The sequence below is a fragment of the Colias eurytheme genome, chromosome 29 (assembly GCF_061535395.1).
Source record: "Colias eurytheme isolate Ceu_HAF_F1 chromosome 29, ilColEury1 Martin Lab GWU primary, whole genome shotgun sequence".
NCBI classification, from domain to species: domain Eukaryota; kingdom Metazoa; phylum Arthropoda; class Insecta; order Lepidoptera; family Pieridae; genus Colias; species Colias eurytheme.
In genome coordinates this window covers 6435121-6445899 of record NC_143008.1, presented here as the reverse complement: position 1 = coordinate 6445899, position 10779 = coordinate 6435121, and positions in this window count along the sequence as shown.

The window sequence follows — 10779 nt, the reverse complement described above, 5'->3', positions numbered from 1 at the left end:
ATGTGCGAGTATAGCGAGGTATGTGTTTATAAAGAACCAATCATATCGCTCCATTTAGCTTGAAGCGACATTATTGGTTATTTACAAACGCACACCTCGTTACACATCCTCGCACATTATTCGTGGAAAAACGCCAATAATAGGTTTTCAAATCGATCTTTTTTTTTGAGGCTAATAATATAATTACAGTTAGACAATACAGACAATCCAAGATATCAAATATCAAAAAATGTAAACAGATACAAAATACTTACACCAAAGAATAAAAATAACAAAGAAGTGACTAAAAATATTCGCTTGGTGATCAAAGATTAGCATCAGTATAAATTCAGTAGGTACTTTATTCAATTCGTAAATTATCTTTAGAAAGAACTGAGATAACCGATACCTAATTCTGACATTGACTTTATCTTATTGAAGGTCAATAACATTCGCCTAGGAATTCTACAATGTATCGAACCTTATAGATGATAAAGATGTTTTGCGCGAAGTGACAGTAGTACCCACCTCAACGCTTCGCTTATGAGGCGTGCAATAAACAGTTATCATCATCATCAAATAAACATCACTCTGATCAACAAAGTTAAATAATAATTAAAAACTAAAAACTAATCTATGGAAACATTTGCACAGTAAGTGCCATATCACACTAGCGGATTGCGAGCGGTTTCAAAGCGGAGCGGGTGCGCAACGAATACGTTGCGGGCGCGCAACGAACACGCCGCGGTTGCGCAGCGAATTCGTTGCGGACGCGTCATTTTGTATACTCTCGCACAAAAGCCAGCCCTTCCGCCTTGCCTAACTTCCATTCAATATTTCCATCGTTTCTGTAGCACTCAATTTTTTAACCGTACTGTGGAAATGCACTTACTTAACAGTTAACTAAAGATGTAATAACAACTGGAGTTGTTAAAAAAAGGTGCTATAAAATTGAATTACTAGGACTTTTAGAATGTACCATACATTCCAAAAGTATGTAACGACTGACCAGTATAATCTCTCCCATAGCAACGTATGTTATAAAGAGATTTTGTGAACCTAATTATGAGCAAAGTGATAGTGAGTTGCTGGTTGCTTGATAAAATTTTCTATTCACTGCTATTTATCTAATAATAAGATAGCCCTGTTTTAGTTAAGGAGCTTTAACATTTATTTCACTAATGAACTTTCTTAATGAGCAATTAAGTTATCTGATTGCATTTCGACCAAGATTTAATAGATAAAACAATACCCTAAACATTAACATGTTATGAAACTCGTAAAAAATAATGATCTCATAATTATTATACTATCACAAGTTATAAGTAACAACCAGCACGGATTCCATTTTGTTAATGAGTGTACATGACTGCGACGTAAACGTTGCGCATCTGCCACGCGTCCGCAACGAATTCGCTGCGCAACCGCAACGTATTCGTTGCGCACCCGCTCCGCTTTGAAACCGCTCGCAATCCGCTAGTGTGATATGTCACTAAATTCAAAATTGAAACGGCCAAAATAATACGTAATTTCAAGTTCATCATCAACATAGTAAAAATTAAGGTAACTAAAAATATCAAATCTCGTGTCACAATGTTTGTCCTCAATGGACTCCTAAAGCACTTAACCAATTATAATAAAATTCGCACACAATGTGCAGTTCGATCCAACTTGAGAGATAGGATAGTTTAAACTTTAAACATGTAGGTACCACGGGCGAAGCCGGGGCGGACCGCTAGTATATTATAGATTAATCTAAATCTCGAGAGCGGCTCGACCAATTTGGTAATTTTTTAACGAAATAAGGAAGATTCTTATGAAAGAAAACACGAAAAGGGACAAATAGGGCAAAACAATGACTGCCGGATCAGCTCTATTATATATATGAAAAAAACTTCCAACATTTGGAAATATTTGATAAAAAGTTTGTACATATTTGCATGAACTTAGTTCGCTAGAGGGTATTGCCTTCTATATGTATCTATAAATAAAAGACAGCTTAAATTATATCTGTGTTACTTAGCTATCTAGACACGATCTAGACAAGATCTTCATTCTTAGGGGCATCAGAAACTTAAATATAAAGGAAGGCTTATTGGGAGCTGCTGAACGCATGTCTACGACGACGCTACATGATTTATAGTTTATTGAATAAAATAAAATAATTTGGAAAATCCAAAAGTGCACGCCTCATAATTTTTTTTAATAAATATTTATAAATTATTATTTTTGTTTATTTAATAACAATTAAACCACATCGAATCAGACCCTGAAAAATGAAAGGGTTCTATTCCTGAGCATACTCAAGCGTAAGAGAAAAAAAAGACTCGATTAGTAAAGTATTTCGGTCGCTATCGTGTTAACAAGAAAAAGGTTCCGCACATACAGACACACGGACGTCCAAGACAGAACTTTTTTAAACTGTTTTTTAACTAGTTTAAATAACAAAAATGACATCAAAAATATCATGAACGTTAAAAATAGTGTTTTTTCTTAATATGTGTGTGTATGTATTATCTTAAAAGTGCAATGTATGATACATAAAGACATTTTAAGTTTGAAAAATCAGATGTTTTGCGCGAAGTGACAGTAGTACCCACCTCAACGCTTCGCTTATGAGGCGTGCAATAATGCTAATTAAGTACCTACTGTTTAATTAAACCGATCTACGTACTTACGATAAAAATTTAGGGGAGAGGGGGTCCGCCCGCGTCTTCGCCCGCTTTGTCTAAAACTAGGGTTGTAACGGAGGCCTACTTAGCGGAGGCGGAGGCGGATGCGGAGATGAAGAGGTTCGCCTCCGCGGATGCGGAGGTTAACGGAGGCGGAGGCGGAGGTGAAATTTGTTGGGAAAATATAAATAAATTTATGATTAATAGAGTCAGCAACATTTATTTATATTATACACTAGCGGTCCGCCCCGGCTTCGCCCGCGGTACATGTTTACGTTTTCTCTACATAAGAACCATCCTCGTACTTCAAGGAATATAATAAAAAAAGAATTATCGAAATCGGTTTAGCCGTTCTCGAGTTATGCGCTTACCAACACATTTTGCGATTCATTTTTATATATAAGAACTAGCTGGTGCGTTGTGCGCGGGCTGCAAGCAGCCCGCGAGCCCCTTTTGCCCCTGGGTTGAAGCAATAGGGCAGTCATTAGAAAATGTGTTAGAATTCCAAGTCCATTTATAATTTTCTGCTAACTGCGATTCCACAGTCAATCGGAAGTGCTTATAAATTCCCAATTCATAAATTTTCTATTCTGGAATGCTGTCGACCTTCGAGGGAGCGTTGTGCGCGGGCTGCAAGCAGCCCGCGAGCCCCTTTTGCCCCTGGGTTGAAGCAATAGGGCAGTCATTTGAAAATGCATTCGAATTTTCTGTCCATTTCTTACATCTGCTAACAGCGATTCTACAGTCAGTCGGTAATGCTTATAAATTCCCCATTCAAGTGTTTTCCACTCCGGAAGGCTGTCCACCTTCGAGGGAGCGTGGTGCGCGAGCTGCAAGCAGCTCGCGGCTCATCCCAGGGCAGAAATCTTCAGTCATTTGAAAATGCATTTGAATTTCCTGTCCATTTGTTACATCTGCTAACAGCAATTCTACAGTCAGTCGAAACTGTTTATAAATTACTTATTCAAATATTGGTTAAATTCTTGAAACGTGATCCCCGAATTTCATCATTTTGAGGTGTCTAATCGATAGCGGGCAGTGACTTTTCATAATAACGCTCAAGAGTTTACTTAACACGCTCGTCGCTTCGCTCCTCGCTACCTATTTGAATATTTACGCCGGCCGCTGACGTGACTTGCTCGCTTCGCTCGCTTGGCTAGTGCGGTAGTTCAAAAGTAACCTAACTCGCTCGTCGCTTCGCTCCTCGCTACTTCTTTGAGTATTTACGCCGGCCGCTGACGTGACTTGCTCGCTTCGCTCGCTTGGCTAGTGCGGTAGTTCAAAAGTTAACCTAACTGGCTCGTCGCTTCGCTCCTCGCTACTTCTTTGAATATTTACGCCGGCCGCTGACGTGACTTGCTCGCTTCGCTCGCTTGGCTAGTGCGGTAGTTCAAAAGTAACCTAACTCGCTCGTCGCTTCGCTCCTCGCTACTTCTTTGAATATTTACGCAGGCCGCTGACGTGACTTGCTCGCTTCGCTCGCTCGGCTAGTGCGGTAGTTCAAAAGTTAATCTAACTCGCTCGTCGCTTCGCTCCTCGCTACTTCTTTGAATATTTACGCCGGCCGCTGACGTGACTTGCTCGCTTCGCTCGCTTGTCTAGTGCGGTAGTTCAAAAGTTAACCTAACTCGCTCGTCGCTTCGCTCCTCGCTACCTATTTGAATATTTAAGCCAGCCGCTGCCGTGATTCGCTCGCTTCGCTCGCTTGGCTCGTGCGGTAGTTCAAAAGTTAATAAATATTTTCTACTCCGGGAGGCTGTCGACCTTCGAGGTTGCGCGGTGCGCGGGCAGCAAGCAGCCCGCGGCGCCGTCTTTTGCCGTTGCTATTCAATTACCCTTCCTACTATGGAAATTTCCATACAAAATTTTCGAAAAAAAAAATTTCGCTTCTTACCAAAAATTTTTATATGCCTGGAAGCGGACCAGGTTTTGAAGCATTTTTTACTTCGGCGACCCCGACCTACCTGCCACCGGTTCAGAGAGCCGTTGAATTTCGTGATGTATGGAAAATGGAAACCGAGGGTCGGAGAGAAATTCTGAGTATGCAGTTTTGTAAATCTGGCCGATTAGAGAACAGAAATCAATTTTCAGACCGATCATGAAGTAACCGGCGCCACCATCTTGCTTTGAAAAATTGGCCATTTTTGAAAAAAAAATTGCGTCCAATTTGAAATTTCTCCATTGCCCTGGTAGCGCCCCATCTTCCTGATCATTTTTTAGTTCTACACCCCCCACCTATCTGGCGCCGTTTCGGAGAGCCGTCGAATTTCGCGTTGTATGAAACTCGGAAACCAGCGATGGAAACTCGATGATGAGTATTCCAACGTAATGTGAGGCTCGATTAAAGCTCCTGTGCCAAGTTTCAGCTCGATCGGACCAGCGACGGCCATTTTAGCATTTGTATGGCGGCGGCCATTTTTTCCGCCATTTTGAATTTTTTTCACTATCTGTGGTAATTGCTCGAGGTCTACTACAAGTTTAGTTTGAGCACCCCAGATGTAGCTGCTACCGTTTGCGCGGGCCGTTGACCGTCTTCGCGAAATGAGGGAAAGTTTAAGATTTCGTATTTTTCTGGATATCCTGGGAGCTGGGCGAGTATGAATGCATCATTGGTGTATTTCTCCGTTGCGCCACCTCGTCTAAATTTACGTTTTTATGTTTGCGCCAAAAATGGAAAAATTCCAAAATCGAGCGTCCCACTACGGCTCCCTGGTAGCGTCCCAGGGTGGTGATCATTTTTAGTTCCGGGACCCCCCACTCAACTCGCACCGTTTCCGCGGGCCGTTGGATTTTACGTTGTATGGAAGTTGGAAACTGGGGCCCGGAGCCACTCGAACGGGGCACCGATAGATTGGCCGGCTCGAACAGAGCACGTGTGCCAAATTTGAGACGTAAGGATTCATAAACGGCGATTTTGGCAAAGTACGGCGGCCATCTTGTTTTCGCGAAAATCGCCATTTTTCCACCACCCCTGGTAATCGCCACCAGTTCCGAGCATTTTTTGTTCAGACACCCCCCCTCCAGGTATCACAGTTTTTGCGCACCTCCAGGGGTCCACTCGGTTTTCGAAGATGATCGAGATCGCTATATTTTTCCGGTGGTCACTGGGAGCACCTCTACACGATCACGTCGAAATCCCCCCAACTTTCCCCGTAGTTTCCGAGAAACCCGATGTCAGTCAGTCAGTGAGTGGTAGTGTAGCTTTATATATATATGATATACTAGCTGGTGCGTTGTGCGCGGGCTGCAAGCAGCCCGCGAGCCCCTTTTGCCCCTGGGTTGAAGCAATAGGGCAGTCATTTGAAAATGCATCAAAATCCCCCGTCAATTTGTTATTATTTGCCAACAGCGATTCCACAGTCAATCGGAAGTGCTTATAAATTCCCAATTCAAATATTTTCTATTTTGAAATGCTGTCGACCTTCGAGGGTGCGTGGTGCGCGGGCTGCAAGCAGCCCGCGAGCCTCCTTTGCCTCTGGGTTGAAGCAATAGGGCAGTCATTTGAAAATGCATTCGAATTTCCTGTCCATTTGTTACATCTGCTAACAGCGATTCTACAGTCAGTCGGTAATGCTTATAAATTCTCCATTCAAGTATTTTCCACTTCGGGAGGCTGCCCACCTTCGAGGGTGCGTGGTGCGCGGGCTGCAAGCAGCCCGCGAAGCATCCCAGGGCAGAAATCTTCAGTCAGTTGAAAATGCATAAAAATTCCCCGTCAATTTGTAAATACCTGCTAACAGCGATTCCACAGTCAATCGGAAGTGCTTATAAATTTCCCATTCAAATATTTTCTATTCCGGGGGGCTGTCTACCTTCGAGGGTGCGTGGTGCGCGAGCTGCAAGCAGCTCGCGGCTCATCCCAGGGCAGAAATCTTCAGTCATTTGAAAATGCATTTGAATTTCCTGTCCATTTGTTACATCTGCTAACAGCGATTCTACAGTCAGTCGAAACTGTTTATAAATTACTTATTCAAATATTGGTTAAATTCTTGAAACGTGATCCCCGAATTTCATCATTTTGAGGTGTCTAATCGATAGTGGGCAGTGACTTTTCATAATAAACTGTTAAAGAGTTTACTTAACACGCTCGTCGCTTCGCTCCTCGCTACCTATTTGAATATTTACGCCGGCCGCTGACGTGACTTGCTCGCTTCGCTCGCTTGGCTAGTGCGTTAGTTCAAAAGTAACCTAACTCGCTCGTCGCTTCGCTCCTCGCTACTTCTTTGAGTATTTACGCCGGCCGCTGACGTGACTTGCTCGCTTCGCACGCTTGGCTAGTGCGGTAGTTCAAAAGTTAACCTAACTGGCTCGTCGCTTCGCTCCTCGCTACTTCTTTGAATATTTACGCCGGCCGCTGACGTGACTTGCTCGCTTCGCTCGCTTGGCTAGTGCGGTAGTTCAAAAGTTAACCTAACTGGCTCGTCGCTTCGCTCCTCGCTACTTCTTTGAATATTTACGCAGGCCGCTGACGTGACTTGCTCGCTTCGCTCGCTTGGCTAGTGCGGTAGTTCAAAAGTTAACCTAACTCGCTCGTCGCTTCGCTCCTCGCTACCTATTTGAATATTTACGCCAGCCGCTGCCGTGATTCGCTCGCTTCGCTCGCTTGGCTAGTGCGGTAGTTCAAAAGTTAATAAATATTTTCTACTCCGGGAGGCTGTCGACCTTTGAGGTTGCGCGGTGCGCGGGCAGCAAGCAGCCCGCGGCGCCGTCTTTTGCCGTTGCTATTCAATAACCCTTCCTACTATGGAAATTTCCATACAAAATTTTCGAAAAAAAAAATTTCGCTTTTTACCAAAAATTTTTATATGCCTGGAAGCGGACCAAGTTTTGAAGAATTTTTTACTTCGGCGACCCCGACCTACCTGCCACCGGTTCAGAGAGCCGTTGAATTTCGTGATGTATGGAAAATGGAAACCAGGGGTCGGAGAGAGATTCTGAGTATGCAGTTTTGTAAATATGGCCGATCAGAGCACAAAAGTCAATTTTCAGACCGATCGTAAAGTAACCGGCGCCACCATCTTGCTTTGAAAAATTGGCCATTTTTGAAAAAAAAATTGCGTCCAATTTGAAATTTCTCCATTGCCCTGGTAGCGCCCCATCTTCCTGATCATTTTTTAGTTCTACACCCCCCACCTATCTGGCGCCGTTTCGGAGAGCCGTCAAATTTCGCGATGTATGAAACTCGGAAACCAGCGATGGAAACTCGATGATGAGTATGCCAACTTAATGTGCGGCTCGATTAAAGCCCCTGTGCCAAGTTTCAGCGCGATCGGACCAGCGATGGCCGTTTTAGCATTTGTATGGCGGCGGCCATTTTTTCGGCCATTTTGAATTTTTTTTACTATTTGTGGTAATTGCTCGAGGTCTACTACAAGTTTAGTTTGAGCACCCCAGATGTAGCTGCTACCGTTTGCGCGGGCCGTTGACCGTCTTCGAGAGATGAGGGAAAGTTTAAGATTTCGTATTTTTCTGGATATCCTGGGAGCTGGGCGAGTACGAATGCATCATTGGTGTATTTCTCCGTTGCGCCACCTCGTCTAAATTTACGTTTTTATGTTTGCGCCAAAAATGGAAAAATTCCAAAATCGAGCGACCCACTATGGCTCCCTGGTAGCGTCCCAGGGTGGTGATCATTTTTAGTTCCGACACCCCCCACCCTACTCGCACCGTTTCCGCGGGCCGTTGGATTTTCCAATGTATGAAAGTCGGAAACGGGGGCCCGGAGCCACTCGAACGGGGCACCGATCGATTCGCCGGCTCGAACAGAGCACGTGTGCCAAATTTGAGACGTAAGGATTCATAAACGGCGATTTTGGCAAAGTACGGCGGCCATCTTGTTTTCGCGAAAATCGCCATTTTTCCACCACCCCTGGTAATCGCCACCAGTTCCGAGCATTTTTTGTTCAGACACCCCCCCTCCAGGTACCACCGTTTTCGCGCACCTCCAGGGGTCCACTCTCTTGTCCAGGGTGTTGGAGATGTCAATATTTTTCCGGTGGTCACTGGGAGCACCCCTACACGTCCACGTCGAAATCCCCCCAACTTTCCCCGTAGTTTCCGAGAAACCCGATGTCAGTCAGTGAGTCAGTGGTAGTGTAGCTTTATATATTATAACTAGCTGGTGCGTTGTGCGCGGGCTGCAAGCAGCCCGCGAGCCCCTTTTGCCCCTGGGTTGAAGCAATAGGGCAGTCATTAGAATATGTGTTATAATTCCAAGTCCATTTATAATTTTCTGCTAACTGCGATTCCACAGTCAATCGGAAGTGCTTATAAATTCCCAATTCAAATATTTTCTATTTTGAAATGCTGTCGACCTTCGAGGGTGCGTGGTGCGCGGGCTGCAAGCAGCCCGCGAGCCTCTTTTGCCTCTGGGTTGAAGCAATAGGGCAGTCATTTGAAAATGCATTCGAATTTCCTGTCCATTTGTTACATCTGCTAACAGCGATTCTACAGTCAGTCGGTAATGCTTATAAATTCTCCATTCAAGTATTTTCCACTTCGGGAGGCTGCCCACCTTCGAGGGTGCATGGTGCGCGGGCTGCAAGCAGCCCGCGAAGCATCCCAGGGCAGAAATCTTCAGTCAGTTGAAAATGCATAAAAATTCCCCGTCAATTTGTTAATATCTGCTAACAGCGATTCCACAGTCAATCGCAAGTGCTTATAAATTTCCCATTCAAATATTTTCTATTCCGGGGGGCTGTCTACCTTCGAGGGTGCGTGGTGCGCGAGCTGCAAGCAGCTCGCGGCTCATCCCAGGGCAGAAATCTTCAGTCATTTGAAAATGCATTTGAATTTCCTGTCCATTTGTTACATCTGCTAACAGCGATTCTACAGTCAGTCGAAACTGTTTATAAATTACTTATTCAAATATTGGTTAAATTCTTGAAATGTGATCCCCGAATTTGAGGTGTCTAATCGATAGCGGGCAGTGACTTTTCATAATAAACTGTTCAAGAGTTTACTTAACACGCTCGTCGCTTCGCTCCTCGCTACCTATTTGAATATTTACGCCGGCCGCTGACGTGACTTGCTCGCTTCGCTCGCTTGGCTAGTGCGGTAGTTCAAAAGTAACCTAACTCGCTCGTCGCTTCGCTCCTCGCTACTTCTTTGAGTATTTACGCCGGCCGCTGACGTGACTTGCTCGCTTCGCTCGCTTGGCTAGTGCGGTAGTTCAAAAATTAACCTAACTGGCTCGTCGCTTCGCTCCTCGCTACTTCTTTGTATATTTACGCCGGCCGCTGACGTGACTTGCTCGCTTCGCTCGCTTGGCTAGTGCAGTAGTTCAAAAGTTAACCTAACTCGCTCGTCGCTTCGCTCCTCGCTTCTTCTTTGAATATTTACGCCGGCTGCTGACGTGACTTGCTCGCTTCGCTCGCTTGGCTAGTGCGGTAGTTCAAAAGTTAACCTAACTCGCTCGTCGCTTCGCTCCTCGCTACCTATTTGAATATTTACGCCAGCCGCTGCCGTGATTCGCTCGCTTCGCTCGCTTGGCTCGTGCGGTAGTTCAAAAGTTAATAAATATTTTCTACTCCGGGAGGCTGTTGACCTTCGAGGTTGCGTGGTGCGCGGGCAGCAAGCAGCCCGCGGCGCCGTCTTTTGCCGTTGCTATTCAATTACCCTTCCTACTATGGAAATTTCCATACAAAATTTTCGAAAAAAAAAATTTCGCTTCTTACCAAAAATTTTTATATGCCTGGAAGCGGACCAGGTTTTGAAGCATTTTTTACTTCGGCGACCCCGACCTACCTGCCACCGGTTTAGAGAGCCGTTGAATTTCGTGATGTATGGAAAATGGAAACCGAGGGTCGGAGAGAAATTCTGAGTATGCAGTTTTGTAAATCTGGCCGATTAGAGAACAGAAATCAATTTTCAGACCGATCATAAAGTAACCGGCGCCACCATCTTGCTTTGAAAAATTGGCCATTTTTGAAAAAAAAATTGCGTCCAATTTGAAATTTCTCCATTGCCCTGGTAGCGCCCCATCTTCCTGATCATTTTTTAGTTCTACACCCCCCACCTATCTGGCGCCGTTTCGGAGAGCCGTCGAATTTCGCGTTGTATGAAACTCGGAAACCGGCGATGGAAACTCGATGATGAGTATTCCAACGTAATGTGAGGCTCGATTAAA